Raw genomic sequence first — 17,136 nt, 5'->3', positions numbered from 1 at the left:
TCATAGACCCAGTCACAGACATATTGACAGCTTCATGTACCCACTCACAATTCTGTGCACACACTAATGCACCACTAAAACCCTGATGTACGCACTCTCACACACAGATAGCCACCCTCACCCCCAGATACACCTTCTCACACCTATTCTCACACCCAGAGAGGCTGCGGCCAACTCCTGCCACACATGACCAAAGGGCTGTGCACAGAAAGGGGTTGGGTGGTTGGGGGGTTGGCCGCAGGGTCTGGCTGCAGGCCAAGTCTTACTGGCAACCTCCGCTGAGCACAGGAGAAGGCCATATACAGTGCAAGGTTGGGTCTTATAGAGGGTTGACCTCAGGGCATGGCTGCAGGCCAGGCCCTGTAGCCAGCCGCCAGCCGCCAGAGCCATGCACGGTGGTAGGTGGATTAACGTACAGTAATGATAATTACTGTAAGTAAAAAAAAAACACTGAAAAAAACAAAGATTACAGGGACGTTAAAGTTAGGAAATAGAATTAAAAGAAACATAGAAATGTACTTAAAAAAACAAATGTTACATGAAGGTTATAGTTAGACTCACATTTTAAACGTACAAACCATAGAAATTCACTAGTTATAGTTATTTACCTCAAGTAACTATAACTCATGCCCTAAGGTAACTAACTTGCGCCTTTGCCATGCACTGCCAATGACCCCACAAATTACGGTGCTCATGACATCTTTGAGAACATCATTGTTAATATCAATGTAATATTTGCAGTAAAATTTTGGATGAAAACACTGTGCATGGTGGGGGCACGAGATATAGTTACCTTAGGGCATGAATTAGAGGTACCTGAGGTAACTCTACCTATAACTGGTGAATTTTTATGGTCTTATAGGTTTAAAATCTGAGCTTAACTATAACCTCCCTGTAAGCTTTGGTTTTTGTAAGGAAGTGAATATATATATATATATATATATATATATATATATATACACACACACACAGATATATGTACATATATATATGTATATATATATATATATGTATAGACAGATAAATGTACATATATATATATATGTGTGTGTGTATATATATATATATATATATATATATATATATATATATATATATATATATATATATATATATATGCAATTTGAATGTCCCTGACTCAGGGGTATGACATCCAATTATTTCCTCTAAGGATAGTCTACTTGAGAATGCCTTGGTATGTGTGGGTCACTACTTATTTCCTTTTGTAACCAGTCTCAGTTCATATTTACGTGGTAACAAGGACTTTCTGAGAAAGAGAGATAGGATCCATTTTCTACTAATCACATTAGATCTGACAAGTCTCTCCACATCTATTAAGCATTCAGCAGGTCTCAAAGCAGTCAGATTTGTTCTTTGCAGTAGAGCTCTCAAACATTTTGAACATAATTGCATGATCCTAGATGCGATTCAGTTCTGCCTTCATAACAATATATTTATTTTTCCAGGGCAACTATACAGACAGGTCCAAGGGACCACCATTGGCATGTGCTTCACCCCCAGCGAGGAGTGTAACATCTGGGTGGATAAGGTAGCCTTATAGGCACGATATATAGACAATCTTTGTATTGTGTGGAAAGGGACCAAGGAATCTGCAGAGAGCTATATTCAGCATCTGAATGACAACACTTTGAATTTGAAATGTATGAGCCAAATTAGTGAGAGGAGGTGTCCTTCCTTGATCTAACCTTTTTTGTGCAGAACAATCAACTACACGTTTCCCTTTATTGTAAACTCACAGCTAGAAACTCAGTGCTACATGCACATAGTTTCCATACTAGGAAGATAAAAAAAAATATACCTTATGCTGAACTCCTCCGTATAAGGCGTAACTGTACAGATGATAAAGATTATCAGATGGCAGAAAGGGAGGCCATACAAAGACTTGTAGAAAGAGGATATTCCCCAACAGTCATCAGACAGGCTAAAGCAAAGGCAGACACATTGCAATGACAATCACTCCTTCAAGATCGTAGGAGGGATGAAGTAGGAAAAAAACAAATACGCCTATTAATTGGTTTTTCCAATACATCTTTGGAAGTCATAAAGATCTTGAGAAAAGATTGGCAAATATTAAAACCTGATAATATAATAAAAAATGTCTTACCCAACCAGCCATTAGTTAAGTACCGGAGAGCAGCATCCCTCAAAGATTATTTGGTACATACTCGCTATATCACCAAAGGAGGCAAGGGATGAGGATGAGCCCCCTGAAGTTTTTCCTTGCCTCAAACACAAAGCATGCAAAAAAAAAGACTATGAGATCCCAGCCAAAAAGAAAAATTGCAAAATGAATAAACTGTTGAATTGCAACTCGGAGTTCACAGTTTACTGTCTGATCTGGCCATGTGGTCTGAAATACATTGGGAGCACCACACGCCCGGTGTCAAAACACATTCTTTAGCAAATGCGAGCGGTCAAAAATAGTGATCTCACATATCCTGTGGCGAGACATCATGCAGAGGCTCATGAAGGGGGGCGTGGTTCCGCAGGCCAAGATGGCGGATGTGTAATCCGGCGGCTCCGAAGGGGCCTACCAGTTATCCGGTGATCGGAGCCCCACCCCGGGGCCACCAGCGAAGGTGACGCGTGCAGAGCCCGTAGGAGAGGGCAGTGGTCTGCGCTGGCTGTTTGGCGGGCCTCTGCCGTGACTCTGGCCGGTGCAGTGGGGCGGCCCTGACGAGACCTGGAGCTCCGAACGCTAGCCGGGGACTCAGGTTACGGGGTCTGTCCGATCGCAGCTGACCCGGCCGGTGGAGAAAGGGGCGGAGCTCCGGACCTGGAGCCCCTCGCGCCGGGGAGGCGAATTACATGCCCCGGACCCTAAGGGGCGGAAGACCTGAAGTAGCCCCAGCGGAGCGGGCGCGAGGACCGGTGGGGGCCCTCGCGCGGAGCACCAGGTGAGCGGAGCGGCTGGCTGGGCCCTGGGGGCACAGGCGGCGCCGGGTCCTTTGGTTTATCGTGTGGCATCGGCTGTGGAGTGAGAGGACACTGGGGAACTCCCCGATCTCCCTAACAGAACGGAGGCAGTACTGGAGGCACCAGGCCGACGCGACGCAGTGGGCAGGCCCGGGACCATTGACGACCCTGGTGTGGGGACCCTGACACAACAATACTGGGGCGCCGAGAGCACTGGTGGATCCCTGGGGGGGCGTACCCCACCAACAAGTAATCCGGAGGGGCTCCAGGAGATGATGAGGGACTGATGGGCCCTGGGAGTTTGGGTGAGACCGCGTTGCCCGTGAACTACCTCTGCGGTGCGAGGGAAGAGACCGCACTGGCCCCCGGATCTGATACGGAGGAGTGGATGTGGCGGGGGCACGACCGGCTCTGAGGGGGCTCATCCGGAGCACTGAGAAAGAGCGAATACTTGACCCCCAGGGGTGAGGACAACTCGTGGACCAGGATGCTGTTGTGCCGACATAAAGTCCTGAGCTATGTCCACCTGTGCTAGGATCGGTGGGAGCAAGCTGCGCGGAGGCGCAGAGACACAAGCCACATAGGAAACCCAGATACCTAGCCCTTCAGCGCTGATGACCTCTAGGAACCGACACGGAGGTAGGAACATGGATCGCACGACATTTGCTGAGCGCAAAGGGGGGGACATGGGAGACCTCATGCAGTCCAAGGTCCAGGACACTCTAGCGCAAATCTTGGGTGCAATCGAAGATACAAAAGCTACTCTACAGCACAACATCAATCAGGTTGCAGTAGAAGTTGGTCTCCTTCGGGCAGACCACCAAAAACTGACAGACAGGGTTAAGGAGACAGAGGTCACACTAACTGATCTTGCACCAAGACAAAAGGACCTAGAGTGCACAGGGTTGCATCTAACGGAGAGTAACACGACTGGAGCAAAGGGTGGAGGATGCAGAGGGGAGAAATCGAAGGAATAATGTACGAGAGGTGGGCCTCCCGGGGGTGCGGAGGGCACAAACACAGTAGAATTCTTGGAGCAGTGGATGCGTACGGTCGTGGAACGGGGCGACTGACACCGTTTTTCACTCTGGAACGAGCGCACCGAGTCCCCACAAGACCCCTGGCACCCGGAAGACCACCCCGGGTGGTGATCACAAGACTGCTCCACTACAAAGACAGAGACATCCTGCTCCAGAGGGCCAGAGAGGCGGGACCTTTTAGAGTGGCGAATGGAGAAGTGACCCTCTTTCCGGACTTTACAATCGAAGTCCAAATTAAAAGATCTTCTTTTCTTGCGGTGAAGAGGGTGCTGAGGGACGAAGGGATCCAGTATTCGCTTCTCTTACCGGCAAGACTGAAAGTGATGGTGGAGGATAAGACCACTTTCTTCCAAAGCCCTGAGGAAGCATGGGAATGGTTGGAGGCCCGCAGAGGACAGAGAAGTCAACGCGGGAGACCAGGCGAGACCGGGCCTCGGCCCTCAGGGGGCCTGGGGGCGGCGGCGGCGCCGGGCCTGCCCCGAACCGAACCATTGCGGTCCCAAAAGGAGCTGGGCAAGAACGAGGCCCTGAGGGCGGCGGCCTCTGTGGGTAGAGAAGCTTCCCCGCCGGGGAGCGACGAGAGAGATTCAGACGGCACTACTGTATCGTCAGCGGCAGGATTGAGCTGCTTAGGGTGACCTCCAAAGGTGACCCCGAAGACAGCAGATGAACTGGGGTAAATGCACCTATAAGCTGGCCTTGGGGGGAGGTACATTGAATGGATAGTAGGCCCGACGGAACCACCCCCTGTCCGGTTTCTCATCCACTCAGCTAGACTGGCGAGAACTATGCTTACTTGGTTGACTACGTTGCTTTGTTGCACGGTTCACTTGGGCAGCCTACAGTTGGGTAGGTGCCCTGGGTGAGGGGAGTTGGGGTTTTTCAAGTTTGAATTTCGATGGTGCTTGGGGATGGTAGATTGCTCACACAATGCTTGTGAAAACACACAAAGGGGAGAGGGATGCAACGAGAGGTGGTTGGGCTCGCATTTTCTTTGGATATATCTACATGGCAGACTATAATCTCCTAACGTGGAACATACGTGGGACGGGGGCACAGAATATTGTCCCATCTGAAGAAGAGAGGCATACATGTAGCGATGCTTCAGAAAACCCACTTGACAGCAAGCGAGGTGGAGAAACTTTGACGTAGATGGAGAGGGCAGGTGTTCACTACTAGGTACTCCGCCTATTCCAGGGGAGCGTTGGTCTGGGTTCGTGCTGGCGTACCCTTGGAAGCGACATCCACCAACAGAGATCAGGAGGGTAGGTTCGTGGTGGTAGAGGAGAAACTCCATGGAACCCCAATAGTATTAGGAAGTATTTACGCTCCCAACCAGGATCAGGCCCCTTTCTTGCAGCACCTCTCGAGCCACCTTACCCGCCAGCAACATGGGGAACTGTTATTGGGGGGAGACTTTAATAGCATTTTGGACGTAGACCTGGACCGCTCCACCCCACCGCTGCTGGGAGCAGTGACACATAAAATAGCTAAAAAATTGAGAGAGTGGGTGCATGCCTGGGGGCTGATTGACGTTTGGCGCGAACAGCACCCTCATGTTAAAGACTATTCTTATTATTCAGGCCTCCATCGGATACATACTAGGATAGACAGGGTGGTGTGCATTTTTGTTATTAGGCTTTTTCTGCCCCCCCACTGCCACTAGACACCAGGGATTTTTTATTTATTTATATTTATATTGATAAGGGGAGCGACCCCTTTGGCAAGGGTCGCTCTCCCGGGGGGGGGGAGGGTTGGAGGTAATTGTTTTAGTCCAATTAGGCCATTTCTGCCCCCCACTCAAAATAAAGGGGGGCAAAGTTGTTCTGTCCACCAGTGGGCAGATGGGGCAATTACCCCTGATCCATACCCGGAGGGGAGGGGGGGGGCAGAAAGGCTACTAGATGCCAGGGAATTTATTTAAAAAAAATAGTGTGGTGGTGGCTAACAACCAGTATGGGCATGGATATGCACCCACCCCAACTGAAGGGGGTAACAGTCTTTCAGCTCTCCCCGCACACTAAAACATCTTATCCCCAAGCAAGAGGACATATGATTATTTAAGGTTTTGGTTTTACATTTGGGCCATGAGAGCTTGGCTAACTCTCAAAATCATCCCACTTGGAATGGTGAGGGCTGCACATTTTGGATTTTGGGATGCTGCCATGTAGTAAAATCTACAAGACCTAGACACATCTGAAAACTAAACATCTGGGTGAGTCCAGGGTGGTGTGCTTCACATGCACCCACACCATTTTCTTACCCACAATGCCCTGCAACCCTCCAACTTTGCTGGAAATCACACATTTTTTCCACAGTTTTGTGATGGAACCTTCCAGAATCTGCAGGAATCCACAAAATTCCTACCACCCAGCATTGTCTCATCTATACCAATAAATATTCTGCCCCACTTGTCAGCCTAAAAATGTTTTTATTTCAAACTGCCCTTTTGTACCCGCTTTGGTTCCCCCTCAACCTTGACATGGTTTTGGCTCTTCCCTGTCACAGGCACTTGGCCCACCTATACAAGTTAGGTATCATTTTTACCGGGAGACTGAGGGTAATGTTGGCTGGTAGGAAATTTGTGCCGGTGCAGTGATCCCACACAGAAATGTGGGAAAAATTTGATTTTTTAGCTAAATTTGAGGTTTGCTGAGGATTCTGGGTAAGAAAACATTGGGGGATCCACTCAAGTCACACCTCCCTGGATTCCCTCGGTGTCTAGTTTTGAGAAATGTTTGGGTTTGGTTGGTTTCCCTATATGGCTGCTGAGTCCAGGACCAAAAATGCAGGTCACCCCGCAAAAACAGATAGTTTAGTATTCAATCATTTTGATGTGTCCACATAGTGTTTTGGGGGATTTCCGTTCACGGCACTAGGCCTAACCACACAAGTGAGGTACTGTTTTTATAGGGGGACTTGGTGAAACCCTGGGTGGAAGAAAATTTGTGCCTCCTCTCAGATTCCAGAACTGTGAGGAAAAAGGTTTTTTTTGGCCAAATATTGAGGTTTGCAAAGAATTCTGAGTAACAAAACCTGGCGAGAGCCCCACAAGCCACCCCATCTTGGATTCCCATAGGTGTCTAGCTTTAAAAAATGCACAGGTTTGGTAGGTTTCCCTAGGTGCCGGCTGAGCTAGAGGCCAAAATCCACAGCTTGGCACTTTGCAAAAAACATGTCTGTTTTCTTTGAGAAAATGTGATGTGTGCATGTTGTGTTTTGGGGCATTTCCTATCATAGGCGCTAGGTCTATCCACATAAGTGAGCTATCATTTGTATCGGGAGACTTGGGGGAATGCTGGGTGGAAGGAAATTTGTGGCTCCTCTCAGATTCCAAAACGTTATGTCTCCAAAATGTGATCAAAAAGTGTTTTTATTGGCCAGATTCTGGGGTTTGCAAAAGATTCTGGGTAACAGAACCTGGTGAGAGCCCCACAAGTCACCCCATCTTGGATTCCTGTAGGTGTCTAGCTTCAAAAAATGTGCAGGTTTGGTAGGTTTCCCTAGGTGCCAGCTGAGCTAGAGGCCAAAATCCACAGCTTGACACTGTGCAAACAACATCTCTGTTTTCTTTGGGAAAATGTGATGTGTCCACGTTGTGTTTTGGGACATTTCCTGTCAGGGGTGCTAGGCCTACCCACACAAGTGAGGTACCATTTTTATCAGGAGACTTCGGGGAACACTTGGTGGGAGGACATTTGTGACTCCTCTCAAATTCCAGAACTTTCTGTCACCGAAATCTGAGGAAAAAGTGTTTTTTTGGCCAAATTTTGACATTTGCAAAGGATTCTGGGTAACATAACCTGGTCAGAGCCCCACAAGTTACCCCATTCTGGATTCCTCTAGGTGTCTAGTTTAAAAAAATGCACTGGTTTGGTTGGCTTCCCTAGGTGCCGGCTGAGCTAGGGGCCAAAATCTACAGCTAGGCACTTTGCATGAAACACGTCAGATTTCAATGTAAAAATGTGATGTCTCCATGTTGCTTTTCCTGTCGCGATCATTAGGCCTAGCCATGCAAGTGAGGTACCATTTTTATCGGGAGACTTGGGGGAACACAGACTAGCAAAACAAGTGTTATTGTCCCTTGTCTTTCTCTACATTCCTTCCTTCCAAATGTAATACAGTGTGTAAAAAAATACGGCTATTTGAGAAATGCCCTGTAATTCACATGCTAGTATGGGCAGCCCGGAATTCAGAGATGTGCAAATAACAACTGCTTCTCAACACCTTATCTTGTGCCCATTTTGGAAATACAAATGTTTTCTTGATACCTATTTTTCATCCTTTATATTTCAGCAAATGAATTGCTGTATACCCAGTATAGAATGAAAACCCATTGCAAGGGGCAGCTCATTTATTGGCTCTGGGTGCCTAGGGTTTTTGATGAACCTACAAGCCCTATATATCCCTGCAACCAGAAGAGTCCAGCAGACATAACCGTTAATTGCTTTAAAAACTCTGACATCGCTGTAAAAAATTACAGAGTAAAACAATGAGAAAACTGGCTGTTTTTTTACCTCAATTTCAATATGTTTTTTGTTCAGCTGTTATTTTCTGTAGGAAAACCTTGTAGGGTCTACACAAATTAGCCTTTGCTAAAGCACAAACAATAGTAAAAATGGGGTATGTCCCAGTAAAATGCCAAAATTGTGTTGGAATTTTTTTTTTTATTCAAGTCTGCCTGTTCCCTTAAGCTGGGAGGCTGGTGATTATAGCCTCGCAAACCTTTTGTTGATACAATTTTCAGGGGAAAACCACAAGCCGTCTTCTGCAGCCCTTTTTTCCCATTTAAAAAAAAATTAATAATAATTTCGCTCTATTTTGGCTAATTTCTTGGTCTCCAAAAGGATGCAAATTTGGCGGGGTTAGCTTATGTGGACAAAAAGTTATAAGGGCCTAAGCGCAAACTGGCCCAAATAGCCAATAAAAAGGCTTGGCACCTGAGGGGGAAAAGGCCTGGCAGTGAAGGGGTTAAGGTGGCCTCACTATAGATAAGGGAATCACTAAGAGTCTTGGATCTACGGGAAGTAATCAGTGGTCTTTCTCCAATGTCTTTTCCAATAATTGGGTCACTTCTGAGGATGTCCCAATGGCTAGTCAGTCGACATTGCTCCCACAAGCAGGGAGCTGCTTTAAATACCAGCTCCCTGTTTGCAGGTGCAATGTCTTCATGTACGCATATTTGTGGTCAGGGAAACAGATGAAAACTCAATTTTCTGCCAGCAGGAGCTGTTTCACAGCTTCTGCTGTCAGAAAGCTTACAGCAAGATCCCAGGAGTGGGCTTCGGGGACACAGCAGGAGCCGGTCCTAGGGGGCGGTGGTCCCCAGGGCCATCATTGGTCCCCAGGCCGGGATTCCGAAACAAACCCCCACTCATTGTTTTATTTTAACTCTGGGGAGGTGGTGGCCCCTGGAGCTGTGGGAGGGCCAGGTGGTCCCCGAAATTAATTAAACATTAGTCCTGGGGAGGTGGCAGTCCACGCGGTTGCAGGGGGGCTGTGTGGCCCCTCCACATATCACTTTGCATTGGCCCTGGGGAGGTGGTGGGCCCAAGGTCTGCAGGGGGGTGCACGGCCCCCGCATATTACTGAAAGATGGCCTCAGGGAGGTGGTGGTCCCCAGGGCAGGGGGGTTCCACAGGACCCCCCTACATTAATTAAAGCATTTTGCCCTAGGGAGGTGCTAGTCCCTGCTAGTCCCTGGGACACAAGGGCCCCCCGCATGGAATCTAATAATCGCCCCAGAGAGGTGGGGATCCCAAGGTCTTCATCCCCCCTCCTTATTTTGGGCATGAGCCCAGGACCTTGCCCACCCAGGGGCTTCAGTAAAAGGAAAGGCCAGGAAACCACCCTTCTATAAAAAAAAAAGTAAGAAAAATTCACTGATCTTTTTTTACTTCTTTTTCAAGGACTCGGCTGAAGCAGAGTCCTAATTTGACTGCCAACACTTCCTGCTTGAAGTGTTGGAAGTAAATCACATATCAGCATGAGGACAGCTGACTCTGCAGAGGATTCACGTCCATATGCATCTGTATTTTTAAACTCTAATTTATCCAAACCTACTGAAGGGATTTACACCGAATCACAAAGAGCAGGCTTTCTGGACCAAGAGTTAGTATATGTTTTGAAAATTACGTGAAGATTCGTCAAGGGGCGCTAAAGTTATTGGCAAAACAAAAAATAGTCTGTCAATGGAAAAAATGGTCCTAAATATAACTACCAACTGGCAACCACCAGTAGCTTTTATATATATATATATATATATATAGAGTTAGGACCACACTTCCATAGAAAAGGCATTTAGGTCCCCGCCTGAGCAAAAAAACACTATTTGTTACTGCAAATTTGCGACATCGTTGCAAATTCACTGTAAAAATGTCAAAAAAACAAGCGTGGTCCCCTGCCCTTGTTTTTAATAAGCCCCTGGGTAATAAGGTCCTGGGGCCATTGAAAAAATAAGGAGGAGGCACACAGGGCCCCCCTCCAGGACTTATATTTGCCCTGGGGACTGCCACCTCTCTTGGGCTTCATTGTATTTGTGTGGGGGTGGGACCGCTTGGCCCCACCTGCAGCTCCAGGGACCGCCACCTGCCCAGGCCATACCATAAAGACAACGCAGGGTGCACAACCCCCTGCAGCACAGTTAACCACCACATAACATAAATACAGTGTGGGCCCCCAGGGACAACCATCTCCCCAGAGTTAAAATAGAAGGAAGGGAGTCACTTTCAGACCCCCAGCGACCACCACTTTCCCGGGGCAAATTCCTAGGTGGAGGGGGACCATTCAGCCCTCCTCGTGGAGCCAATAATGGCCCCGGGGACTGCCACCTCCCAGGGCCGGCTCCTGGGCCTGTCCTGCGGTGCCCACCGCCCGGGACATAGCTGTTTGCTTTTGCTTGATACCTTAGTGTCCTAAGGTAATTATAACTTGCACCCTCGCCATGCACTGCTAATCACCCCACAAATAACAGCACTCATGAAATCTTTGATAACATCTTTGATAATATCAGTGTAGTATTTGAAGTAAACTTTTTGACTAAAAAATAGGAACTCAAGTAATAGTTACCTTAGGGCACAAGTTATAGTTACTTGAGAAAACTCTAACTACAGCAGGTGAATTTCTATGGTTTTGTACGTTTAAAATGTGAGCCTAACTATGAAGTCCCTGTAACCTTTGTTTTTTTAAGTAAAACAAATATTTATATATTTATATATTGTTGTTTTTTTTCACTTTGGTCATGTTTCACAGGAAGAAAAAGATGTCATGTGTAGCAGTGTGCTTTGTTTATAGCTATAACCATTTGGAAAATATGGCTCCATAACTCAGTATATGTGAGAATAATAAGATAAGGATATTGTTTAAGTATATGATTAGGTAATAGCTGGAAGAGTTTAAGTGTCAACCCACTCGGGCTTTGATCTGTATGAAATTATCCCTAGAGATATATAATGGCATTCTAGAGTACTGAGAAAATTAGGTCTAGCTGATGAAATGTAATATATACACAGACATATATAATACATGATGTAAGTCCTTTCATGCGCATATTGACTCCCAGTTATCATATGTCTTGTCTCAAACCCACAGTCTTGTATGCAGGTATGAGGGATAAAGGATGTGACAAAGGATTGGTCTGTATTTGACATTTGCCTATGAACCTGAAACTAGAGTTCTGGGGTTGTGGATTGTAGGATACTTCCTGCAACTGGAAATCATGGACTGGGGTTTCAGTATCCAATCCTGACGATTTGAGAACTTTTCTATTAGATAGCAGTGCTACCAGAAGATGGAGAAAAATTAGTGATTTTGTGAAATTTCAGCTCTAGGTGACTTGGAATGTGTTCGTGCCTACTGGAAAAAGACACAACCTATGTGCTTTCATCTTAGAAACATGTCCTGCTCAGAACATTTTGGCAGGTAATTGGAGACTACAGGGGGACTGCTCAACCAATGTATCTGACATTGTGAAGCCCTCTTTAGCTACAGACTTGGCCCACTGAACATTTCAACTTCCAGAAATGTTTCTAAGACATAAAATAAAAAACTATCAGTGTGCTCAACCACAAGCATTTACCAGGCAATGAGCGCTAAAGATCTAGACAGAGTGCCATGGTCACAGCCAACTGCACTGATGACACTTTCAACATATTCCACATATTTTCATATTTCTCATAGGATAACACCTAATGCCTTTTTCCAAAGCTTTCCCTTAGGGTGGAGTTTCTTTTATTTATACCTTTTGACCCTTTGAATGAGATTATTATTTTCCCTGACATTGTTTATAATATGTTTGTGTTTTAACCAGTGAGGGCCGGTTAAGTCTCTTTGCCAGCTCTATTGTTTTGGACCATTTGAACATATACAAATGTATTTTGTCTGAGGAAGGCATGGGGCATGTAGGAACTCAGCCAGGGCTCACATCAAGATTGTGGTCTTTCTCTCCTACATTTCTCTCATTGCCTAACAATTTGAGTCCCTGCAGTACCATATTGCTATACTTTCCCAGGTGGTACTACTCTTTCAGTTTGTGAAAATTTGCTGTCAGTTGACTTTGACTACCACTAATCACTTTTTTAATTTAATGTGCTATTTTGCCACATTTCTATTTGCAACTGTCATTGCTGTCCTACAGCCGCATACACCAATGTTTGTATTGCGTCTATTGTAATCACTGCATAAATCTGAGCAGGTTGAACCTTTCATGATAAAACAGAAAGATAAACATGGTGAATCTCCAGATGGCAAAGCAAGATATTTTCTCGCTCATTTAGGTGTTTAATGTTTATTTGTATATCTCTTCATATCTTCGTAGCTAAGCACAAGTTATGGTATACATCTGTAAATCAATCTACATATTAACAGCTTTAGGAAGCAGTAACTGGGAGTGTGGACAATGATAGTTTGGGACTGCAGACTATAGGCATTCTGGACAAATATGGAGACATTTTCTAGCCAAGTGGCAAATACTGTTAGGTGCAAATTAAGTTAATTATACAAACTACACATAATCCTTCTCATGCACAAGTTGGGAAAAGTTAGAAAGAATAAATGTACTACTAACCAAATCACTGTGAATCCTCCAAACAGAGTTACAAAAACAATCAAATCAATATATATGAGAAAGATGAATATTACTTAAAGTTGTCGCGTAGATTCTCATTATCCTAATGAGACTACTGGATTTGGGTGGCAGAATCACCTGTTCTGAGGGAAACTGAGTCTAATTCTGCACCATGTAACACCTGTCGGCCTAATCCGTTTTTTTTCCGGCTAACTAGCAGTGTCTCATCTCCACCTAAGAGCGGGGATGATTGGGCAAGACATGAATGACTCCTCAGGGGAATCCTGGTCATGCAGATCTCATCCGTTTCTTTCAGTTACATTAGACTCGCATATGCAAGGATAATCACAGGCAGAGTATAGTTCAATAAGGTTTTTATTGAAGTAACTGCATATTTGATAATAAAGCATATATTGCAATAACTAGAACGATGAAGCACAATAGGATTAAAATTGTGACAAGGAGAGTAAAACACAAAAATAACGCTACCATGTTGTTACTACCGTTGTTAAGAATAGTTCCTACCTAGTGTGAGAAAACAGGGCTGATTGCAGAGGCCCCCTGACTTTTTACCCCCATTTTTCACTTTTTGCTGGTGTTTTCCTGACTCTGATGGTATTCTGGGTACTGCTTACCAGTCCCAGGGCCTGTGCTCTGTGTAAAATCAGTATGCAAATTAGGATAATTATAATTAACTAGGTCATCCTACCCATAAGTCCCTAATATAAGGTTGGGCATGTAGGTTTAGGGACCCCAGCATACGTGGTGCCCCCATAGGTGCACTGCTGAGGTGCCCAGTTTCATTTTAAAGGCAGGCCGTCCTTGTTGGCTGCTTTTAAATTAAAGTTACATGCAAATTCGATTTTTTAATTAAAAGTAGTTCCAAAGTCTTAAACTACCTTATTTTTACATATAAGTCACCCCTAAGGTGTGCCCTATGTGCCCCCAGGGCTGGGTGCCATGTAACTATGAGCAGGGACCTTATAAAAATTGTTTTATAAGCCCTGATGAGGTAAAACAGCCACATTTGTTTTTCCCTCATTGTAGTGAATGGCCTTCATAGTCGAGAATGGGTAGACTTTATTTTAATTTTAAAAGTTCCCTTAAGTAACAGATACAAGTTTGGTATCAATTTAATTGTTATAATAAATACCACAACTTCCAGTTGTGGGATTTAATATCACTAGTTCAGGTAAGGAGTTTTAAACTTTACCTGAAAAGTTGCCAACTTCAGCCCTGCAGTGTTTTTGCTGCTTTGCTCTGATTGGCCAGCCTCTGGCAGACTGGCCAGGCTGCCTAGATGAGGTATGAAATGGCCTGGCTCAACACAAAGAGATGTGCATGGGGGAGGAGATCTCCCCTCAGCAGATGGGGAAGCAGGAAGGGGGGAGGGCTGCCAAACTGGTCTTCAAAGGCAACCCAGCAACACCCTCACATCCTGCAACCCAGACAATTAGGTGCCCCGTTGATTAGATTAGGAGAGGGCAGGAGATGGGGGTGTTTAGGATTTTTAGCCACACCAGTGGGTGGGCTCAGCCAGATGTAAGCTCCAAAAATCACTTTCAGCCATGATGTATTTTTGAGGAATGTTGCTCCCAGGGATAGATTTTTGCCACACTTCCCAGGAAGTGGTCATCACAGGCGGAAGGACCCTGCCCCTGATTGGAGAACCAGGACCCCCCGGTTTCTCACCCAGGAGCAAGGGTAAAACTGGCAGACCTGCACCCACACCTCAGATCCCTATCAAATTCCAACAAGGAAGAACTACAGAAGAAGAAGGACTGCCCTGCTGGACCCCTGACCTGCATCTGGACACTGCATTCTGGAGGACTGCACCAGCTGCACACTTGGGCTTCACCACAAGAAGGACTTTGCCTGGCTTCTACTGGTTCAAGGAGGGACTTCCTGTTTGTTACAGGTGAAAACTTGCTAACCAAAGTCCCCTGCACCAACTCCTGAAGAAACTGACCAGCTGGCCCGGTGGCCAAAAAGGAGTTTGCGCCAGGTGCATTCTGAGAGTTGTAGTCTGCACCCTCAAGGAGCATATCAGAGCTTCTGGAACCTTGGGGTGAGCTGTGGACCTTAAAAGACCCTTAAAGGAACATCTGGAAGAAGATTCAGAAGTGTGGAGAAGTTTAGAGAACTTTTGGAAAAAAGCACTATAAAGGGACCGACACGCCGCGGTAACTCTAGCCGGCTTGCCTCAACCGTGACCCGGCCTGACTTGCTGGTTCATCCCGGTGAAGAAAATCTCTGAAAAAGTGATTAAGTCCGAACGTAGGAAGTTGACTGGGACCTTCCAGGCAGTGTATCCGAAGAAGGCTCCAAGGACATCGGAACAAGATTTAGGTTTGCCCCGGTCGCAGGATTTTCACTTCGAAAAAATGACTACGTCCGAAGGTAAAAATCTCTACCGAGGGCTCCCGTGATGCATATCCGAGGAAGAGTTCCAGGAGGTCGGATTGGACTGGCGACTTGGTCCTGCTGAAGAAAATCTCCAGAAAAATGACTGAGTCCCAAGGTAAACTTTTGACCGAGGCCTCCCGCGGGCTGTAGCCAAGACGGGCTCCATCGCGGTCAGCCTAAAACTTTGACTTTGCCCCGGTCAAGGTGCAACCAGATGACCAGATTGGCGCTTTTTGTTTCTAGGCACTAGAAAGCATTAATTCTTTACAAATTCATATCTCCGGTTCCCCTTATCCGATTTTATTCATTTTGGTGTCATTTTAAAGATACAAATATCATCTATTTTTATAAATTGGTGTTAGATTTTTATTGTGTTTTGTGTTTTACTTATTTACTGTTTTGTGATTTTTAAATGCTTTACACATGTCTCCTAAGTTAAGCCTTGTCGCTCGTTGCCAAGCTACCAAGGGTTGAGCTAGGTTTAATTTACTGAGACCTAACCGGACCTAAGCGGAGGTTAGTGGCCAATTGCTAAGTGTAGGTACTTACCTGCCCTTACCAATAACCCATTTTCTAACACCTAGGCTATGTTAGAGCACAACATGAGAAAGCACAGAGTGAAAGAAATGTCTAGAGATATGTTTTTTCATGTTTCTAGCTCGAAAAAGTGCAAAGGGCCAACTGCAGATATCTGACTTTGGAAGTTGGGGATCTTCAGCAGGGCAAGGCAACAGGATGTGGTTAAGATGTGTCCTATGGATCTGATAGCCATCGGACAAAGCCCTGGCTAAATGAATGATTTTTGGCGGTAAAGCTCAGAGCAGGAGAATTCAAACTTTGCACCAGGGAAGGTCCCTCACTAGTCAGATAATTTCAGCATCTTCTCCTAGTGAGGATTTCTACTTTCAGACTTAGAAACATATTTGGAAGTCAGAGTTCTTTCAGGAGGGTAAACCAGCAAGTTGAATCTGACCGGTGATGCAATGCCAGTGGAGGTGGTTTGACAGTGTTCCAGATGTAGCTTCTGGTTCTTTTGGCAAACATCCTAGGATGTGTTTCTAAGTCCCAGCTTTTAGGGTTAGGCAGGAGGAGTACACTATAACACAATTCAAGGGTCCCAGGACCTTTTGGACACCTCTTGGGGAAGCCACCAGCAGAGTCCAGGGTAAGTGCAGTTAGACCTGGTCAGCTGGGCTCTTCAGGAAAGTGGGCTTCTTGCAGCTTTTTGTGAACATATAGCTTAACAGGAGGCTTGCCTACCAGCCCTTGGAGTGCACCCTTCTATCCTGGGTACACATGGGAGCAGGTCCAGCCCTGTGGGTATCTCTCTACAAGTTATAGTAGGTACAGCCTTCTTTCTGAAGTATGGGTTGAGCAGGCACAGTCCTTCCTCTGTCTTCATGAGGTTCAGCAGTGTTCTTGAGAAGGTATCCCGGGGTGCCATGTTAATGCCTAGCACTAGTTTGTGAATGGGTGTGACACCCTAGCCAGCAAGGAAGAAGTTCCTAGGGACAACTCTACCCGATTTGACATAATTTCCTGATGCTTTGGCCCTAAACAATTCTGCATAGCCCTGGTCTGCCAAAATCCAACATGAGAGAATATGTCTTCACTTGGCCAGAGCTTTGGGCACAACCCTGAGGTGTGTCTAGGAACATGACAGACTCCCCTTGTAAAACTAGTTCAGGG

The sequence above is a fragment of the Pleurodeles waltl genome, chromosome 8, assembly GCF_031143425.1.
Source record: "Pleurodeles waltl isolate 20211129_DDA chromosome 8, aPleWal1.hap1.20221129, whole genome shotgun sequence".
Taxonomy (NCBI): Eukaryota; Metazoa; Chordata; class Amphibia; order Caudata; family Salamandridae; genus Pleurodeles; species Pleurodeles waltl.
Note: the sequence above shows the minus strand (reverse complement) of the source record.